This window comes from Lonchura striata, chromosome 1A (genome assembly GCF_050655825.1).
Source record: "Lonchura striata isolate lonStrDom1 chromosome 1A, ASM5065582v1, whole genome shotgun sequence".
Classification (NCBI taxonomy): domain Eukaryota; kingdom Metazoa; phylum Chordata; class Aves; order Passeriformes; family Estrildidae; genus Lonchura; species Lonchura striata.
In genome coordinates, this window is record NC_140741.1 from 68,905,009 (window position 1) to 68,924,098 (window position 19,090).

The following is a 19,090-nucleotide window of genomic DNA, read 5'->3' on the forward strand; positions in this document are numbered from 1 at the left end:
GCTCCACCATATGGCATCAGACACATTACTCCTCTAAACCAAATTATAAGCTGACTGTGAGACTCTTGCAGTTATAACTCCATCTCTGGAATGCTTCTGTGTTTGTGGACAGCTCAGCACTATGGCAGCTGGTTGAGTTGGCTGACTCCATCCTGCTCTCTGTGCTGTCGGTGCAGACTGTCCTTTCAAAGCATTCAGATATCTGTCTCCAACCTAAGAGTTTTGTTGGCAAGAAGGATGCACAGGAAAACTGAATAATTAATATGAAAAGCATCCACCAATATGCTGGCTGGGTATCAGAAATGGGTCTACCCCCAAAATTCAAAATACTTTCATCAAGTGAAAAGAAAAAAGGTCTTGTCAGAAATATTCCTGTAGTGCCTTTTGGGAAGTGACTCCTTAATTCTTCTTGGTACATTTCTCTCTGCAAAAAATCTCTTTAGAGCAAACTGACTCCTGTGAGAGATCATAAACCTATTCTCTTGAGAATTGTGCATTATGGGAGCTGAGGTCAGCAATGCAATCACCTGAACATAAAGAAGACATAGAGAAGAAGGGTACCTGCATTCAGACACCATCAATCACTACTGCCATAAAGAATTTTTGCATTCAAAATATTTGGGGTTGATGTGGAATTTGTTTTGGAGGTGATATCAAAGCTACCTATCTAGGGTAGATGCGTATTGTAAAAAGCTTCTCTTAAAAAGTCAGTTTTGCAAGGAGAAATTGTTGTGCTGGAGATTTTCTGGGCTGAAAGACAATGCATCGTCACCAAAGGTAGTCTTAAGCAGTCCAAGTGTTTGACATGAAAAAAACATTCTGGCACCTGCTCAGAATAACATTAATCTAATACATGAGATGCTAAATTTGTCTGCTAAAAAGCTGCTTAATTCTACTGGAGTACATGTGGTATTCTAGTCCAAGGATAGATTTACAAGCATTTGATTAAAAATGTTGGTAGAGCTAGGTAAGAGACTCAGAGATCCACCACCATTGTAAAACTCAGCTTCTTAGGCACTGGGAGAGAGGGAAGCCAGAGCCACTTAACACTATCTGTTCCAACCTGTAGAGGAATCGGGATGGAGCTAGAAGCTGTGTGGGCTGCACAGGGAGAATGTTAAGGGCACAGACACCAAACAAATCAATCTTCATACTCCCTGCTGTGTTGAGGGTGGCCCATCCTTCCTCTATCAGGTGTGCAGCTGGTCCCAGTGTTCTGGGTATTATGCATGCTGGGGTGAAGAGTTCATAACCACTAAATATTTCTCAATAGTGCTGTCAACATGAGCAGTTGGATCATGTAGGTTTTTATACCAGAAGTATTAGACATATTGCAGAGCAGGAAAAGGAATAAATTATAACTTTTCTGAAGTTTCTGAGACGTGAAATCATGCATTATGAATTCTCCATAGATATGTCACTACTAGCCATCTTCTGTTTTATTTCTAGCTGCAACACTTAGTTTCTGTGAGAAATGAATGAATATGTTAGCCAAGAATTTCCAAAGCAATGAGTCAGTTAAGACTGGGAAAGGAGAGAGGATGGGGAGCAATAGCTCCTTCCCCATTAGTATCACCTGGCTCAGAATGCCCACCCCAAGCTGCATGATTGGTTAGAAATGCCAGCACACACATTGCTCTCCATCTTCCTTTCCTCCTGATCTATGGTCCAGACACATCCATCTGACAGGCTTCCATTTTTAAGTTCCCTAGTCAATTAATTGGCACATTCCTTTAGACCTCTCAGCTCTGGCATGCAAAGATGACAGCTATTTTTAGAAATCCGAACTGCTGTTTTTCATGAGTAGAAAATTCACATTTTAAGAAAAACTGTCACAGTTGTTTTGTCTTCAAAAGAAATGCACCACCAAGGAGCTGCAGGCTAAGTTTTTGCAGTTGTGTGTTTGTACTGCATGGGTTAGCTGCAGAGTGGTTGGAGGCTGTGACATTTGACAGGAAATTGGTAGACATATTCAAATCAAGATGAGAGATCAGGGCACTTCCTTATCAACCTGGAAGAGAGGCCTTTCCTGGTGATATGTTCAGAATTATCAGGCATGCCCATATTTCTTTATCTCCTTCCTCTCTGATTTTGAGTTCCATCTCAGGGAAAATAATTAATATTTACCAACAACATCTTTTAGCGATTTACTTCTTAGGATTAAGAAGATTTGCTAACCCAAAACCTCTGATGTACTCAGACACCAACTGTGCATAAAAAGAGTTATTCATTCCCCAAGCATGTCAGTCTGGCACCTTTCACCAGAGCTACACACACAGAGAAGAGAAACGTGGAATTACACAAGATAAAGGGCCAAATAGAAATTGCCCTCTCTTTCTCAAAATATTGTCTTTTTAAGCATTACACCTGTTATTATTCATAGCTTAATGAACAGGGAAAGGCAACAGATGAGGCCTTTGGAAGCTGAAAAAAGGAGTGGAAAATGTGGGTCACTTTTTGGTTCTCTGAGTTTGTATTTAACCATAACTCCAGTGGAGAAGCTGAACTCCTAACTGAACCACCCCAAACACAGCTGAACTGGAATAAAACTGGATGCAGCCTGATTTCAACAGCTTCCCACAGTATCTGCAGCTCTGCTACCAAATTGGATGCTGAGCACAGGCCTGAAGGAAGCCTACAGGTATTCCCAAAGTTATAAGATACATAGAAAGGATTTATGGAGGGTTCTTCCTACAGCTTCTGCTGGGATTCATTTACTCAAGGCAACCTTTCCTCTAAATATGTTTAAATTATGCTTCATATAAGTTAGTTCTGCAACATCAACAGAGCAATGTAGGACAGAGTTGGGGTTTATGACTCTCATTTTAACAGCATGGTATGGCAAGAGCTAAAAAGTGTTTCATCTCACACCCAGTCCTGTCAAAAGTTCCCTGCTGATGGAGTGAGGTGTTGCAGGGAAGGTTTGGTCCTGACTGAGAGCACCTGCTCTGGAAATCAGCAGGCAGCTACAAAACATGGAATCTGCGTGAGTATTTCTACATCAGTTTTCTCTCAGGCAAGAAATTACAAATTTAGAAGCACCCAGGTTTATACCTATGTGCCATAAAGCCGTGCAGCATGAAGATACCTGAACAAGTGCTTAACAAACAGGCTGTATTGTGGAGCTCCACTGTGACTAATTAACATCTAGAAGTTGCTATATTAGTCCAGGCAAACTGCCATGCAAACCTACTACACTCCTTTTTGCATCCAAGCAAATTACATTAGAGCTACCTAAGGCAGCTGGAATGCAATACAGTTTCAGAGATGGAGGAGCCTTACTCCCACAAATTATTAGAGATGCAAGGCTCCCAAAAGCCTAAATCACCCCTGAATTTTATTTTAAAGCAGGAATAAGCCTGAGGGAGCAAGGCACTTCAGGAAATTGGTCTCTACATAATCATTATTTATTAAATTCTCACTGTATTATCCATTATAATTCTTTTAGCATCTTGTCTGATTTAGATAAATATTGTTTGTGCTTAAGTAGTGTGAAAAATAAGGAACTCATAAGAAATCCAGAGAAAGGTGATTCCTTCAATTTGAAGGTTACTTGTATCATTAGTAACTGATTAATATTTTTTTAATTTAATATTCCTTCCAGGAATGAACACAATTTTTAACACACTCCCAAGCCAAGGTCTTACTATACTACCCTAGTTTTCTGACATTGTTTTTAAATTATTCCTCCTAACTTATATCTGTGCTAGTAGCAAAGAAATTACCCCCTGTAATGGACTGAAGAAGGTGATATTTATTGGTTTGAGAACTTCAGCAATTGTAGGTTTCATGAGCACTCCTGAAGAAATGTTTATCCTTAAAATAGCTGAGACAATTCAAGTTGTTCAATGGATCCTTGTGTGGGAGTATGTTAAGAAGAATTGTTCATTGAAGCTTACAAATATGATGAGCTGTTTTAATAAAACAGGAGAAACAAGAACTAATGGAGGAGAAGGGATCTGCCTGTCTCCTCTCTGCCAAGATACTGCCAACCAAAATTAGCAGCTACTATTTTAAATCCCAGTGTTTCAATGAAAGGATTAATCCATACCCATGCCCAACTGTGTGAGACTGTCTTAATCTACAGGACTGATCAGAGCCTGGAAGCAATTCCCATCATCCATTCAGGACATGAGGACTCTGCTGGAAAGGTGCTGCAGGTAACCAGCTGCTGCTTTCTGAGAAATGAAGCTGCAGCTGCTGGGAGCTGATCCAAACCCTTCACTTAATTTGATAAAAGCTTTCCAGCATTATTGCTATCGCTTACAGTTTCTGTTACTATAATGTTGCTTTCAAGTGCCTGACTTAAATGTCCCAGTATTTTTCAAAGAAGAGTGATGGATATATTTATTCATTTATTTGATAAATAAATATCTTGTTTGCTGGAGCTGACATATGTTGCTCTGTATGTAATAAATTACAAAAGACACAACAGATATCAGTGGCATCTAGGTAAGACACATTTTAAACATCTTTTTCATACTCAGAAGAGGAGAGGAGAGGAGAGGAGAGGAGAGGAGAGGAGAGGAGAGGAGAGGAGAGGAGAGGAGAGGAGAGGAGAGGAGAGGAGAGGAGAGGAGAGAAAGGTTTTGAATGTGATTCATCTTTCGTACTATTAATCTGTCTTAAAATGAGTTGAATCCTACTCCCAGAGTAACAGTCTACCTATCTTGGGTAGCATGGCTATTTTTTTGCTTCAGACTTTCCAGCACAGTAAGTCATTGAAACCACCACAGTGCCTTTAAAACCAGTGTTAGGGCTGTTTTTTAAGTCTTTGAGGTCAGAAACATAATCATGGACCCCGATTTCAGCATGATAACTGCTGTATAGATGCTGACAAGCATAAAGGATAAGATGTAGGGCAGGAATCAGTAGATGGACAGGAGAATGTAGAGTAGCAAGGGATTCTGTTAATGATGAAATTTTACCACAGTACATAAAAAGTCTGACTACAACCAGCCTATGTGTGTATCATGACAGAATGTGGTTTTAAGTATCAGAAAATGGCATAGCAGATATTCAAATACTGCACTCCTCCAAGCATGAAGGGGTTCAATCTACCCACCCTGCTCACTCAGGTCTCTGAGAGCACCAACGTGAAAGGAGAAACTCCACTCACTTTTCCTGGAATCTATCTCCTGGAAGGAGATTCATCCCGTGTGCAGCTGCACTGTGCAAGGGGAAGGTGGCCCAGCACCCCTGGGAATGGGTGCAAACTTGCTGTGGCATCCTCTGGGTGCACACATGAGCTCAAGGCAAGAGCCAGCCTCAAAAGGCCCAGGGACATTTTGCTTGCCCTTGGCATTTTTGTGCCTTTTAAAGCAGTATATACAATAGCATCACATCAGTTTGGAAAAAAGTAGACAAGCTTCACCCTGTTTCTGTGACCCACAGCAAATCTCATTTTTCAATTAGATCAGTCTAATAAAACTCTCTAAACATTATTTTTTTGGCATGCATAGTCTAGATTAGTTACAGCACCACTGGTATTACTTAACATTAGGTATTACTAAACTGCTGTTCATAAAAGATGTTTATGAGCCCTGAAAACAAATCATCTGAGTGCTTTTAAGGAAATATTTTATTTTTCTATTTACTCCAAAGAGCAGATTGATACAGAAGTTGTAAGGGTTGATTTATATTATTTCACATCTGATAAATAAAGTATTATTTGTGCTCTAAATTACTTCATTTGTCATTTAATATGGGTATTTTCCAAACATTTTATTTTATGGCTCATGTAAGCAGTAAAAGAAACACCAATGCCTGCTTTTTTCCTATACTTGCTTGACTTAAATAATAGTAGGGGACCTATAATATTTTCAAGATGCAGTATTTTCACTACTGCTAATTGTTACTATTTCTAATAAATTTCTCCTTAGGTTCATAATCTGAGAGTGTTATAAGGGTTTAGGGGGGTTGTTTGCTTTAAAAAATTTGCTTGCAAGGTATTATTTTTTTACCTATAAACTGCAGTTGCAACTAAATCTCCAAAATGACAGCAATTTATTTATCTGAGGTAGAAAGAAGTATTCAGATGATGCCAAGCAGAAGCAGGACACAGTTGAAGTAGAGTATCATGATAAATATCTGGCTGAATAGCAGCAAATCTAGTGCTGTGCTTCCTCTTAGCAATCAATTTAGAGAAACTGATGCCCACCCTAAAAGACCACGGTCCAAGATTTCAGATGGTGTAAAGAGACATTGTCACAAAGTTCAGTAGAGTGGTTAAGACTGTCCAAGAAGGCAGCATTTTAATATTGGATATTTTTTTCTATCCCTAGGTTTCATGACCTAAGAGGTCATTTCAAGACCTCAGTAAATGTCAAAGTCTGGAGTATTTGCCTGAAGCTGTTTCCAGCTGCAGTGTTTGTTCCTAGGGCACAGGCTGATGTGCAAAAAAGAGCAGGGAATATAGCCTTTACCTGCAGCCAGATGAATGAAAACAGTCCCTTTCCTGCTGCTTGGGTTTGAACAGGAGTTTACAGATCCATGGGCATCATAATCACGGCTTAGATGTCTGTGAGTAACAGCAGTCCTTTCCTACCAGAAGGCAAATTGAGTGTAGAGGGAAAGCAAGCTCTTTTTTCTGTAATCCACTGTAATCTATAATAAGATTTAATGTTTAAAACAACAGGTTTCCAGCTCTTATATAATTGGAAAAATGAAAGTAATTTCTGTGAATAAGAGTTCTGCTTGTAAACTACTGTTTCATTAAACACCTGGTCATCACCACAATATCACTGCCTTTCCATAGTTGGTGATTTGTGTTTCCATACCATACACCAAACCTAAATGCAGCTTTTAGGGTTGAATGTGAAATTACAGCTATTTTGAATATGTTTTGAATTACCCTGAATAATTGTTAGGTCAGTGTGAAGGATTCTAATGCTCAAAAACCTAAATCAAGCCAAATTTTCTTCTAGTGTGACTTCTCTGAGTGCTGCTATAAAGAACTCCCCAAAGTGCCACACTGTTGGTAATATGAGTAAATAAATTGTTTCTGAATCAAAAATGCTTCCAGCAATCATTGGATTAGGCACTAATTGAAGCTCCAGCAGATAATAAAACTTGACTGTAAATTATTCCATCAGCTTTATCTTTCAAAAATCAAAGTCAAAATGCAGTTTTTTCCAAACAAATAAAGAAAGTATTCATAGCAAAATATACTCCCTAATGAATAAAATGTACAGCCAGCCACAACCCCAAGTATGTGCCAGAATCCATTAATTTTTTTCAAGGAAATCCATGGGTTGCTTATAAACATACTGAACCAAAATATTTAGGTTATCACTTGAAAGGGTCTCTCCGCTGAGATTAGGCCAGGAAAGTTTAAAGCCTAGAGGTTGTTTTACAAATATCTCTGTATGTGTCTATAAATATTCCAGCATTTCCTGTAATTAGTGATGTTTGATACTCCCCCTTTCAGGATCTTTTATTAGTCTCCCATAACTTTGCTAAACATCTTGATTAAGGGTTTTTCCCTGCTAGGGCTATCCAGGCAGAGTCAGAACTAATTTCTTTAGATCAAAACAGCTAAGCCTGTGCTGAGAATACTGTTGTTCAATATGAGGGGGGAAAAGAAACATGAAGAACGTATTTTTTAGAAAGACTGGATAGTTCTAGAATATTTTGTGGAGGGTTTTGAAATTTGGTCTCTTCTACTCAGTGTATATAAGAAAATCTACAAGGAGATGATCAAATTAATAGTCTCAGAGAAAAGAACCAACAGTTCATGTATGATTAAGAGAGATTGTTCTGAGCCTAGCAACTGAAATTAGCAGCAGTATTCTCTCCTGAGCTTACTTCAGTTCCAGCAAGGATAATTTGTGTTTCAGTGTCCCTTCCATCATTTCCCACACAGCAAACAAGTATGACCCAAACACTTCCTATCTCTTTGGCCAGTCAGTTTTGTCTTTACTCTTCCTTGAGACTTCTCTCTTTTTGTACATTCTCACATATCTGAACCCAACTGAAGGCTGTTATTGCACCATAGGCCCATCCAGTACTGACCTACCCCCACACTTCCTTCTCCTTCCTGGTCTTTTGGGCCAATCTTTTTGCCTGAAACCCTGCTATGACTGTCTTTTTCCCTACTGCCCTAAGATCTTTCTTTTTTGTGCTTTTATGTTAGATCTTATTCCATTTTATCTGCAGCCCTAAACCATCCTATCAATATATAGTCCAGATTTTCATGCTACCTCCATGTACACCAACAAATGTACTTGCTACAATTTTCCAAACTGTCCCACTCCCTGAATCTCCATCCCTTCATGGTACTTTGTTCATTTTACACAACTTCTCAGTCCTAGCATCCACTTAGAGACAATTTGTTCCAGTCTATCCTCCACATGCCCAAACAATCCTCCACATGCCCGGACACACAAGAATTTTTTACCTAATATGTGCATCTGGATTTTGTTTTGTTTTGTTTGTAATTTTCCTCCTTTATTCTGCCTGAGTCCAAAAAGGATTATTGATGATGTGGAGGACTTCAGCTTTCTGACTAACATTTAGCAAGACCGTAGGCAACTGCTCTTATCAGCAGAGATGATGGGTAAATTTAACACCAGATGGTGTTACCAGGCCCACCACACTCCCAGAATTGTGCGTGTGTACGTGTAAACACCCATGCATGTACACATGCAAACAAACGCCCTTCTATGTACATGCAAATGTTTCCTTCACACTACTTGCAGCAGAAGAAGCTTTATCTGTCTAGGAGGATGCAGCTGCCACTTTGCCCTGGATTTGTTGACACACCAGAACTCGTTGGCATTGCTCCACTGACGCAGTGAATCACAAATGCTGGCTGTACCACTTTACAGCTGCTTTCCGTCGTCTGAGATGCACCACACAGAAAGCTCACGCCAGTAGATCTAGATCTGGCCTTATCTTTATTTTCAGACACTTGCAATCCTGATCACTCTGTCCTTTCCCTGATTAACTTTATGTAAATGGTCTTTAAATTTGAGATGATGAAACAGATTTGCACTGAGATTCTTCACTTTAAAAAGTGAAACTCGTCCAAGAAAACTTTCCTTGGAACATGCCCAGGTGAAGTTATTCTACCCTAAAAAATATTATGAAACTTTTTCAGATCAGTATTTTTTTATTAAGAAAAGGTCCTTTCTTCTAAAAACTTGTAGGAGGACTTAACAGCCAATTCAGAAGAGCTGTATATGAAACCCAAGATGCAGTACAGTATTAACTAGGTTTGGGAACTGAATGATGGCCCTCAGGTCAATTTACACCTACCTTATAAAAAAATGTGGGATTTATAAGAGATATCTAAATGGAATCTGTACAGATATTTACTTAGATACTGAGAGATTTGTGTTGAACCTGGTGTCCACCAGGACTTCCAGGTCCTTTTCTGGCAAGCTTCTTTCACTTGAGGGGGCCACCATCATACACTGGTGCATGGGGGTGATCCCTCCAGGTGTCTGAGACTTCACAATTCCCTTTGTTGAACCTCATGACATTCCTGTTGACCCATTTCTCCAACCTGCTGAGGTCACTCTGGATGGCAGCATGACCCTTGGTGTAACAGCCACTCCTCCCAGTTTGGTATCACCAGCAAACCAGCTGAGACTACACCCTGCCCCATCACCCAGAGGTTTAACAGGACTGGACCCAGTACTGGTCACTGAGGAACTCTGCTAGCCACTGTCTCCAGCTAGATTTGTGAATCACCACTCCCTAGACCCAGAAATTCTGCCAGTTTTCAACTCACTGTCCGCTCCCCCAGTCTGTACATCGAAATCTTCTCTGTGAGGGTCTAATGGGAGGCATCACCACAGGTCTCCCTGAAGTTCAGGCAATGCCCTCTGCCTCCCTCTCATCCAAGAGGTCAGCCACTTCACCACAGAGGTTGGGCAAGCATGACTTCCACTTGGTGATGTCTTGCTGACTACTCCTAATGATTTTGTCATCTTCACTGTATCTGAAAATTATTTACAGGATTAGCTGTGATTCTAAAACCTAAATTCAGCAAAGATCTCAGGAAGATAAAAGCTGTGCAAATTAACTTTGAGCAAAAACATAAGTGCAGATTTCTGTCCACATTCCCATTAATTCAGAACAGTTCAGAGACTTACATGCTGGTCAATTTGAGTAGTCATCCAATTCAAATATCTACAGGAAAAGGGAATTCCAAAACATCCTGCAGGTAAAAAATATGGGAATTTTTAGAACTAATTAGCACTAAGCATAAATTACAAAGGTAACTAAAAGAGGAGGTCAGCTTAGTGTTTACAGTCTTTTCATCCCACATTGTATATATCCTACTCTTTTCCATTGGAATAAGTGTTTTGAAAACATCCAATGAAAGACATCAGGCAGCATCATAGAGGCAGCTGCAACTTATTTAGATGCAGTCCAGTTTTACCATAAAATGTTGGGCCTGGTGTTTAAATAGGTTTTTAGTACTCACTGAGGTTCAGAAATTTTGCCCAAACATCCTGTTGTAAGGAGGAAACCTCTAGAGCTCAATATGACAGTCTTCCTAGACCTTGTGACTTCTAAACAGCCAGCTTTGTTAAAACATCCAGGTGGATTATGCTCTTTTGTTGTGGCTTGAAGCCATGAGACAGACTCCCAGGATCTGAGAGTCTGGAGCAGTCAGCAAAAAAGGCACTTTCAGGTTTCAGTGGGCTTGCAGCCACTGAGGCTTTCTGCAGTTCACTCTAAAAGCCTAGCTCCATTCAAGGAACTTCAGGGCTTCCAGGGTCCTTGAAAGCCTTTCCAAGAGCTGTGAGCTTCAGCAGTCTTTGCAGACACTGCGAGAAATTTGATATGTTTGATCATTTTACAGGTCTTACTGCAGCTGTGGAACTGACAAAAAATCCAGCAGACAGCTTGCAGGTTTAGTCCCAACCTTCATCAAGCTAAGTCCTAAACAAGAAAGAACAAAAGAAGTGAAAAAAAGAAAAAAAAATATTTCTGAAGGAGAATTTCCCTGGCTGAGCACTCACTGGAGGTGGTCTTTAACCAAGCAGCCTGGAAACCATCAATGGAGATAGGAGAGACACCTCAAAACAAACTCCACTTATTTGTGAAAAGACTGATCCCCATCCCCAAGGCAAGTTTTGGGATAAGGGTTCTGTTGAGATCTGCTTTATCTACCTGAGTTGAAGGCTTCTCCCAGCTTTTTATTTCCATCTCAGTCATCTCTTAGTGGTCCCTTTTGCAGCAAACAACCCTCAGAAGGTGGAGTTCAGAGATCCCTTTCCTGATGGCACTGAAAATTCCTCACACATGACAGCTCTAAGTACTTCTCTCTCAACAAATGGGGACATTTGCGCCTGAACAACCTTTGTAGCTCATCTGAATACAATCAAGCTATTGGGCAACAGAAACACTCTTTTTCTTGCTCCTTATCCCTGTATGTGGGTATGTGAGAACTGCTGCTACACTGGGCTGGGTTAGATGCCTGTGCTCTGTTTGCTACCCCAGGTGATGTGCAGCCACAAGATTCAGGGATCTTCCTGAAACACTGTGAGTGTTTCAGTGATTTTTCATATACTGAACAGCACAAATATATGTGCTGTTACACATATAGACAGGCTCTTGCAGCAGTAAGTTGAGTTATCAATGTCTTGAATCATCCACTAGTTTAAGAACATGGTCTTTTAAGATTAATATCTCTGTCATATGTATCAGAGCATTGGATAGTTTTACATCCAAGCACATGTGACATTTTAGAAATTAACTTGAGGATGGTCTAAATCTTACTGGAAGTCTTTGGGGTTTGTTTTTTTCAAATGCTTCAGTCATATTTAAATATACTTTAGACTTCTAAATCGCGTTGGCACGTCTAAAAATTTTGTTGAGAAGATCTGTGAAATATATGATGTGAATTTAAAAATGGCAATGTGAAAGTTTGCTGAAGCTATAGATCTGTCCAAGTTTCAGAAGCTAAGAAGCTTATTATTGACTAGCTAGGCAGAATAAGATTTAAATGTCAACTTTCCTCAAAAAAAAAAAAAAAAAACCCAAACAAAAACAAAACAAAACAAAAAAAAAGACACCTTCAAATCCAGCTATTTACAATTAATTCCACATGAACTATGTTAAGAATAAAGCTGGAAAGAAGACAAATCCTATATATAGGTCACTGTTTGCTTGCAGCTGCTTTCAAACCGTGCTGGTTTTCACATGTAGCATTAAATGTGAACAAATATATTGATTATAGGACTGCAGCATATCCAGAAGAATATGCTGATTTTCCCTGTGGAGAGGAGTTAGCTAGTACTGCAGAATTCCTCCTCTTAGCCTAAAGATATGACAAATCTCTTCTTGGCAGCAGTACTGTTAACCATCAAATGAATCCATTGCTCAAGAAGATTACTTGGATTCAGAGAAGTCCCAGAAGGAGTCATGCAGCTTGAAGGCAGACACTTGCAGCTTCACATCTCAAAGAGAAAAGCTGGTATTGGTCAGTCCTCACAAACAGGGAGTACAGTATTTATTTATGGAACAGCCAGATATTTCTGTATCCCCACCCTTACAACCAACAACAGATTCAACCCATAGAGGCAGAAATGATCTAAGAAAACACTTCATGGTACATGGAGAATTGAGCACAGTTATTTTAGCAGAGATCTCAGAAGGTCATAAATACAAACCAGGGTTCATAAAATAGAATTGAAAACCTCCAAGCAATAATAGCATTTCTTTTTCACTATCATAATAATAATTTCCTTGGCTGAGCATTTTATTTCTCTTTGTTTTGTACGCTAGGATTTTCATTTTCTAACCCCACCCTTCTTACTCTCCTCCCCTGGTGTGTAATGCTCTACATTCAATCTGGTTTAGTTCCTTTTAACTATGTGGGAAGTCTGTAGAATTCCTTAATTTAATTGGTTTGCTGATGCAGCAGCCCAGGAATAATAGACCTTTACTTACTTGAGCTGAGAGATACTGTCTGGTTCCATCAGTCAGTCAGTTCCCATTCTCCTCCTGTTTGTATCAGGCACTTGTCAGCATAATCTCATTGCTCTGACTTTTTTTTTTTTCTGCTTTACACAGATGCAAATTGCTATTACTCAAGGGGGGGGGGGGGGGGGGAAACAAAACACAGCCCTAGCAAATTATTTATTTGTCCTACGTGAAAGAGGTTTTCAATGAACCAAACCATCACTGTTACAACAAACCCAGACAAACAGAAGCAAAAATCTTTTTAGAACACTGAAATATTTTGTTCTGACATTTCCACAATAACACATTATTTTCTGGGAGACAACGTGTAAAGAAATAGGTGCTATTAATAAAACCAAAGCAGGTTTTCCCAGTTTTTGCATACACCTCAGATGCTGGAGGTGCATGCATTGTCTGGTCTGGGAGGTCCAATGCAAACTTCTTACCTGAGTTGGAGCACAGACAGGACCTCTCTGAATCTCTGCTTACACCACTCAAACCTGAAAGTAATTTGAGTCTTTTCTACTTAGATAAACATGTTCTCAGTTGCAAGCCAAGATAAGACCTCTTTGGCACAAAATGGCATCTCAGCTCCTTTATTCAATCTAAGATTTCTTATTATTTCTTTAATCTTATTTTTTTAGAGAATGAGTTGCCCAGCCAGCCCTTTGCACAATTCTAATTAGGACTAGCTACAGGAAAGCCAGAGGGCAGAAAGAAGTGTGTTAAGTAAATTCAGTGAAGATATCCCTGATTGGCACTGACATAAGTGAGAAGAAAATCAGGCACACTTAACTTAGCACTTCTGTTATTTGCAAATACATATTTAAAAAATAAACTGCAAATAGGTAGACCCCCCTGGTTTTGTAACTCAGCAAATCACTGAGCTTTGCAAATTTGCACAACCTGTGGTTCTGTCCCAGCCCTATTGCAGTTAAGACCATGCTATTTGGGATTTGGTTTTTCATGGCCTTCACTTTTGATTGATTCTAGGAAGTGATGTGTTACACACATGCACAGAGAGCATCCTCTGACAACTGCCCTGCTTCCGGCTGAATCACCATCATGTTTCACCTTATCCTTCCATTAATCCCTAATAAATGTTAAATCCTGATGGGCTTAAAATCCTGGATAAAATATCAAGTTTAACAATGTTTTCTTGATATTTTTATAGTCAATTCTTATTCTAAAAAGCATTGGTGTTATTTTTTTTTTCTTTCTTACATTATTTCAATTGTTTTCAAATAAATCAGTAGGTATAAGGGTATAAAATATGCACATAGAGCTTTCTAAATGGAACTTTGACGTTAGTCTTAAAGTATCTGTTTCTCTGCAGGACTCATAATGTACACAGATGATTTATAGGACATTCATGGCTTTATAAAGATTTATACGTGAACTATATGTGAACTATCTTCTTTAAAACAATGTAACAAAAAGGATTATAAATCAAATTCTCAAATAAAGTAGTCATCATTTGCAAATTCACTTCCACTGCCCTGGCTTGGTAACCACAAGACAGATTTTTCCCTGTAGCCAGTTCCTGCTCAGTGCAGCAAAAGAGAGGAGTCACAGCCCTCTGCCTGAATTGATTGCTCAGCATGAACTAACCAAGACTCTTAAACACCAACAGACTCTTAAACCAGCTAAAAGGATGGCAAGGATCTGCACTGTGCCCATCTCTTACCTCCACCTCTCCCAGCAAACTGTGAGGGCAGGAAGAACCTAGTGTACCTTTGCCAGCTGAAAACGGTGAGAATTTCTTGTAGATCAGCAAGAATCCAAATCCATCTGGGCCCTGCATCTGAGCAAGGAAATGTCCGCAGAGCTTTACAAGTCAGTGTGTTCACTTCAGCACTTGAGTTTGTTGTAACCTCTGCCCTCTGAGCAGGAACTTGTTTCACAAAGGGTGTCAGACCCTTTAAAACCACATGACGTTTAACAGGGATTAGTGCTGGATTCTGCACCTGGGACAGGGAAACCCTGGTTGTATGGACAGGTTGTATGGGGAGCCAGCAGGGCAAGGGAGGGGATTGTCCCTCTCTGCTCTGCACTGAGGTGGCCTCACCTCAAGGCCAATGTGCAGTTTTGGCCACCACAACATTAAAAATACACTGAGCTATTAGAGAATATCCAAAGGAGGGCCACCAAGATGGTGAAGGGTTGGAAAGGGAAACCTTATGAGGAGTGGCTTAGATCAGCCAGGTTAATTTCACAGGCCTTTGCTTCTTTTTCTTTCTTCTTCAAGTAATTTCCTTGCAGATTATTTGCACACTCCTCTGCTCAACAGTGTGCAAGCTTTGGGTAGAATAACAATAATTAATGGGTATAAAAAGAAAAACAGGCATAGTACACTTGTAGCTCAAAAAACGTAGCCATTAGGTAATTTGAGTCCAGAGTTGTGGTTTAACCCTAGCTACAACTAAGTACCATGCAGCCACTCACCCTGCTGTCCACTGGCTCCCCAGTGGGATGGGGAGGAAAATTTTTGAAAAAGGTAAAATTCATGAGTTGAAATAAAAATTATTTAAAAATTGAAATAAAGTCAAATCTAGTAGTTATAGTAATGATAATGACATATTAATGGAGAGGTGAACAAGTGACCAATGATAGAATTACTTACCATGATCCAGTCAATGCTCAGCCCACCCATGAGCAGCAATTGTCATTCCCTGGCCAACTCGCCCTGTTTCTAGGCTGAGCATGGTGTGGTATGGCATGGAACATCCCTCTGGCCAGTTCCAGTTCCAGTTCTCTGCCCTGGCCACGCTCCTCCCCTGTTTCTAATACATCTGGTCACTGGCAGAGCATGGAAAAATGACAAGCCCTCAATTTAGCACAATTGAGCAACAACTAAAATATCAGTGTGTTATCAACATCATTTTCACTCTACACCCAAAACACTGCACTGGACCAGCTATTAAGAAAAAAATTAACTGTTCTCCAGATGAAACCAGGACAGGTAAAGGCACTGCATCAAAACACAGCACTGGAAAGTGAAGCAGTTCAACCTCCCCCAAGAACCACGTGGATGTGCACACCATCCAAATGTGTTACAAAGGTAGCATCAGATTTCAGGAAGGAGGGGGATGAATGCATTTACTTTGTTCTTATCTTTATTATGGTTTTTTTTCTGCATCAACAATAATCCCTTATTTCTTTTTTATTCCAGATGCAATAAACATTTTTTGTGAGAGATTAGTACCTCAACTTTGCTTCTGCATTTCATCAGCCAGAGCAGCTGTTCATTATTTTGTGTATTTCAAAGCAGCAGAGATTATCACTAAAACAGACATCAAAACTTGTGGTGGGGTGAGTAATCATTTCAGCTGTGGGAAAACAGATTTATTTGCTCTCTTAAAATATTGTAAAATGTTCAAATATTTCTTTGACAATGTGCTGTTTTGATTGTGTTCTCTGTCACTTCAGTTTAGTGCACAGGCAGTAGTTGCTACACTTTTGCAGGTCTGGGAGGTGTTAGAGGCTTGCAGAAAAACCCAGGTGTTGGTTTAAAGAGAAGCCAAGATTCCTGATAAGTAAAACACTGTACTAGGATTCCAAAATCCAGATTTTAATTCTGTCTTCATGTGTTACTTTGCATGAGTCACACGGGTCCAGCTACTTGAGACTTAATTATCTGAGGTCTTTTACAACCTAAATGATTATATCGTTTAAATATACTGAGGAATTAAAGGAATTTGAGTGACTATAAAGTTTGATACATATGTCTCCAAAACAAGATAACAGATTTATTTAAGAGCTAGCTGAAAACTTTCTCTTGAAAATCAGCATCTTTCACTTGTCGAAATACCACAGCCTCTCATATAAGAAAGCTAATTAGACGAACATGAGGGAAACTGGGTTTGAAATCTGTTCATCTGTTCATTTCCAGGAAAGTGTTTATATACTGAGACAGTTATTTGTCTTCCTGCCCACAATATTAAAGAACATAAATTAATAAAAATGCAATTTGCCATCAGATGTGGCCAGAGAGTGAAAACAAAGCCTTACTCCATAAAGGTTTTTAAAAGTTAAGTGTTTTGTGTGCTTTTGTTTCAGTATTCACTGAGATCGCAGATCCCCAAAGGAGAGGGGTCGCTTCATTTCCAATTCATTAAATCTGAAAATGCAGTAGAAAATACTTGCTTAGAAATTGTATTGATTGGAGAGAATCTTGCTTTCAATTCTTGTGATCATCCAATTAAGTGTAAGAACTGTGCTCACTGTTAACGACAGAAGCCCTGTTGCCTGTTCATGCTGTGTTGCCTGCATATGTGTATAAAAAGAGAAAGATCATTTCTATCCTGCTCATTTTCTAAAGACTAAGATCAGCTAAAAACAGCTGTTATACTGAGAAAATAAGGGCAAAGCAGGCCAATAAAGAGACACCTTGTGAGATGTCCAATTGTGCATATATATGGGCACCTAAAGTACACAGGCCTGAATAAATTCAAGGATGTAAAAGTACTTCAAGCTAGTAGACTTGAAAATTTTGGTGGAACATACACTTAGAGGTCTAAACCTTTATGACTATCTAGTCCTAGACCAAGTTTGTGACAGAAGAAAGATTGTGTTACCCATATCACATCTTACCCACAGCACTATCAAGAGTTATGACAAAGTCATGGACAAAAAAGAAAAATAAATTCTTGCTACAATGAAAATCTTCACTGATCACTTTCCTGAGTGAGAAGGTCTTAAAGAATCTATTCAGAAAACTTGGCAACATTCACATGAGCTTTCCTAGCCCTCAGAAGCTTGGGATCAGAAATACTGTTTGGTAGGTTTCCACCACCCAGCTTCCTTGTCCCTGTCCCTAATCTGCCAGCAGAGGGACAGGGACAGCACATCTGAGCAACCAACCCCTCTGGCAGCAAGGTGTAATGAGGTGAAATCAACAGAGTTTAACACACACCTCTCTATTTTTCATCTCCTGGTTATAGAGAGGGGCAGCTGAGTTTGCAGGTGTCCCCCTTGCAGGCCAGCATATGGCTGGAAGATAAGCAGAACATCCCTGCTGGACTTTTGTTCCAGCCTGACCTTCAAAGGATAGGGAATCTCATCATATGGAGCACTACAAGTCAGACTGGGGTATGTATCGCCTGGACAAAATAGCCTTGGGGGCTGCCTATCGTTCTGTCTTTTCATTCTTTGTGATCATAAATCAAATTCAGACTTCAACGCTTGCCTCTGAATAATATATTAGGACAGGTTTTAAAACATATTTAGCATTTCTATTCATGAGGAGGTTGAAATTTGGCCAGTATGAATTATGAAATCACCAAGAATATTATTTCCTCTCCCCACTCATTCCTTTATCTCTGAGCAGATTTCATGGCACAGTTCTTTTCAGAGTTCTTTAATTTGCATTCCACGAGGAGAACGCAGCCTTCCATTCAGTGCATCCTCTAGGTTCAGTGTACCTTGAAAAGTCCAGTCCATCCAAGCACACAATTTACTCCTCACCATGGTAAGGTATTTGTTTATTTAAATGCAATTTAAATTTCTGTCTCCTGGAGTCAACAGGTTAGCTTTATCTGAAAAAATTGTGAGCTTGCAATGAAGTATTAGTAGCTATCGCATAGTTAATATAATTTCATCAATGCAGGAACTGACAGGAATGCTTGTCTTCCAATATCATTATTATTTCTTCTTTTTTTAATTTATTTTTTAAAAAATCATTAATTCAGAATCTCATATCTGAATAATCCCTGGTGCATAGGATGCTAATTCGAAAATACCACAAATTGAACTTCTTTTGTCCATTTATTGGTTGGCTTGTTGCATAACAAGAAAACTGATAAGTTTAATTACTTTTATGAAAATGAAAAGGAACTATTATAATTTTGCTAAAGTGTTAATAGTAGTGCCACTTTAAACTAAACTAAAGCATGCCACAGGCTAAGTGACATGCTTGGTAGGGAGCATATCAAGCATTGGAAGAAAATTCATATTTATTAGGACAACATTAGCATTTTATGGTACAGAGATTGATTACCCCACCCTCATTTGTTTGTTTCTCACCTGTCATGCAGTTCTCCTTCAGGCTCTTGCATAATTCCCTGTTTCCCAACAGTAATAATAATTATTTGATTCAATGATAGATTATGTAGTCTCTATGTAATCAAGAGCTGGTAGCAATTAAATTCAAATTTAAAGACTTTTAAAA

General features: G+C 39.3%; 1 protein-coding gene across 8 annotated transcripts in view; it reads right to left on the bottom strand.

Moving 5' to 3' along the window:
- LOC144246345 (uncharacterized) overlaps positions 1–19,090 on the bottom strand; it is a 76,261-nt gene that overhangs the window by 38,296 nt on the left and 18,875 nt on the right. For 4 of the 8 annotated variants that reach the window (XR_013340043.2, XR_014951979.1, XR_014951981.1 and 1 more), the window contains exons 1-2: positions 12,910–15,532; positions 10,101–10,165 (exon numbers count right to left, since the gene is read on the bottom strand). The exons of 3 other annotated variants lie outside the window; for them this stretch is intronic. The gene's annotated coding sequence lies outside the window, so the exon portion shown is untranslated. One more of the 8 variants, XR_014951980.1, reaches the window with a different exon arrangement.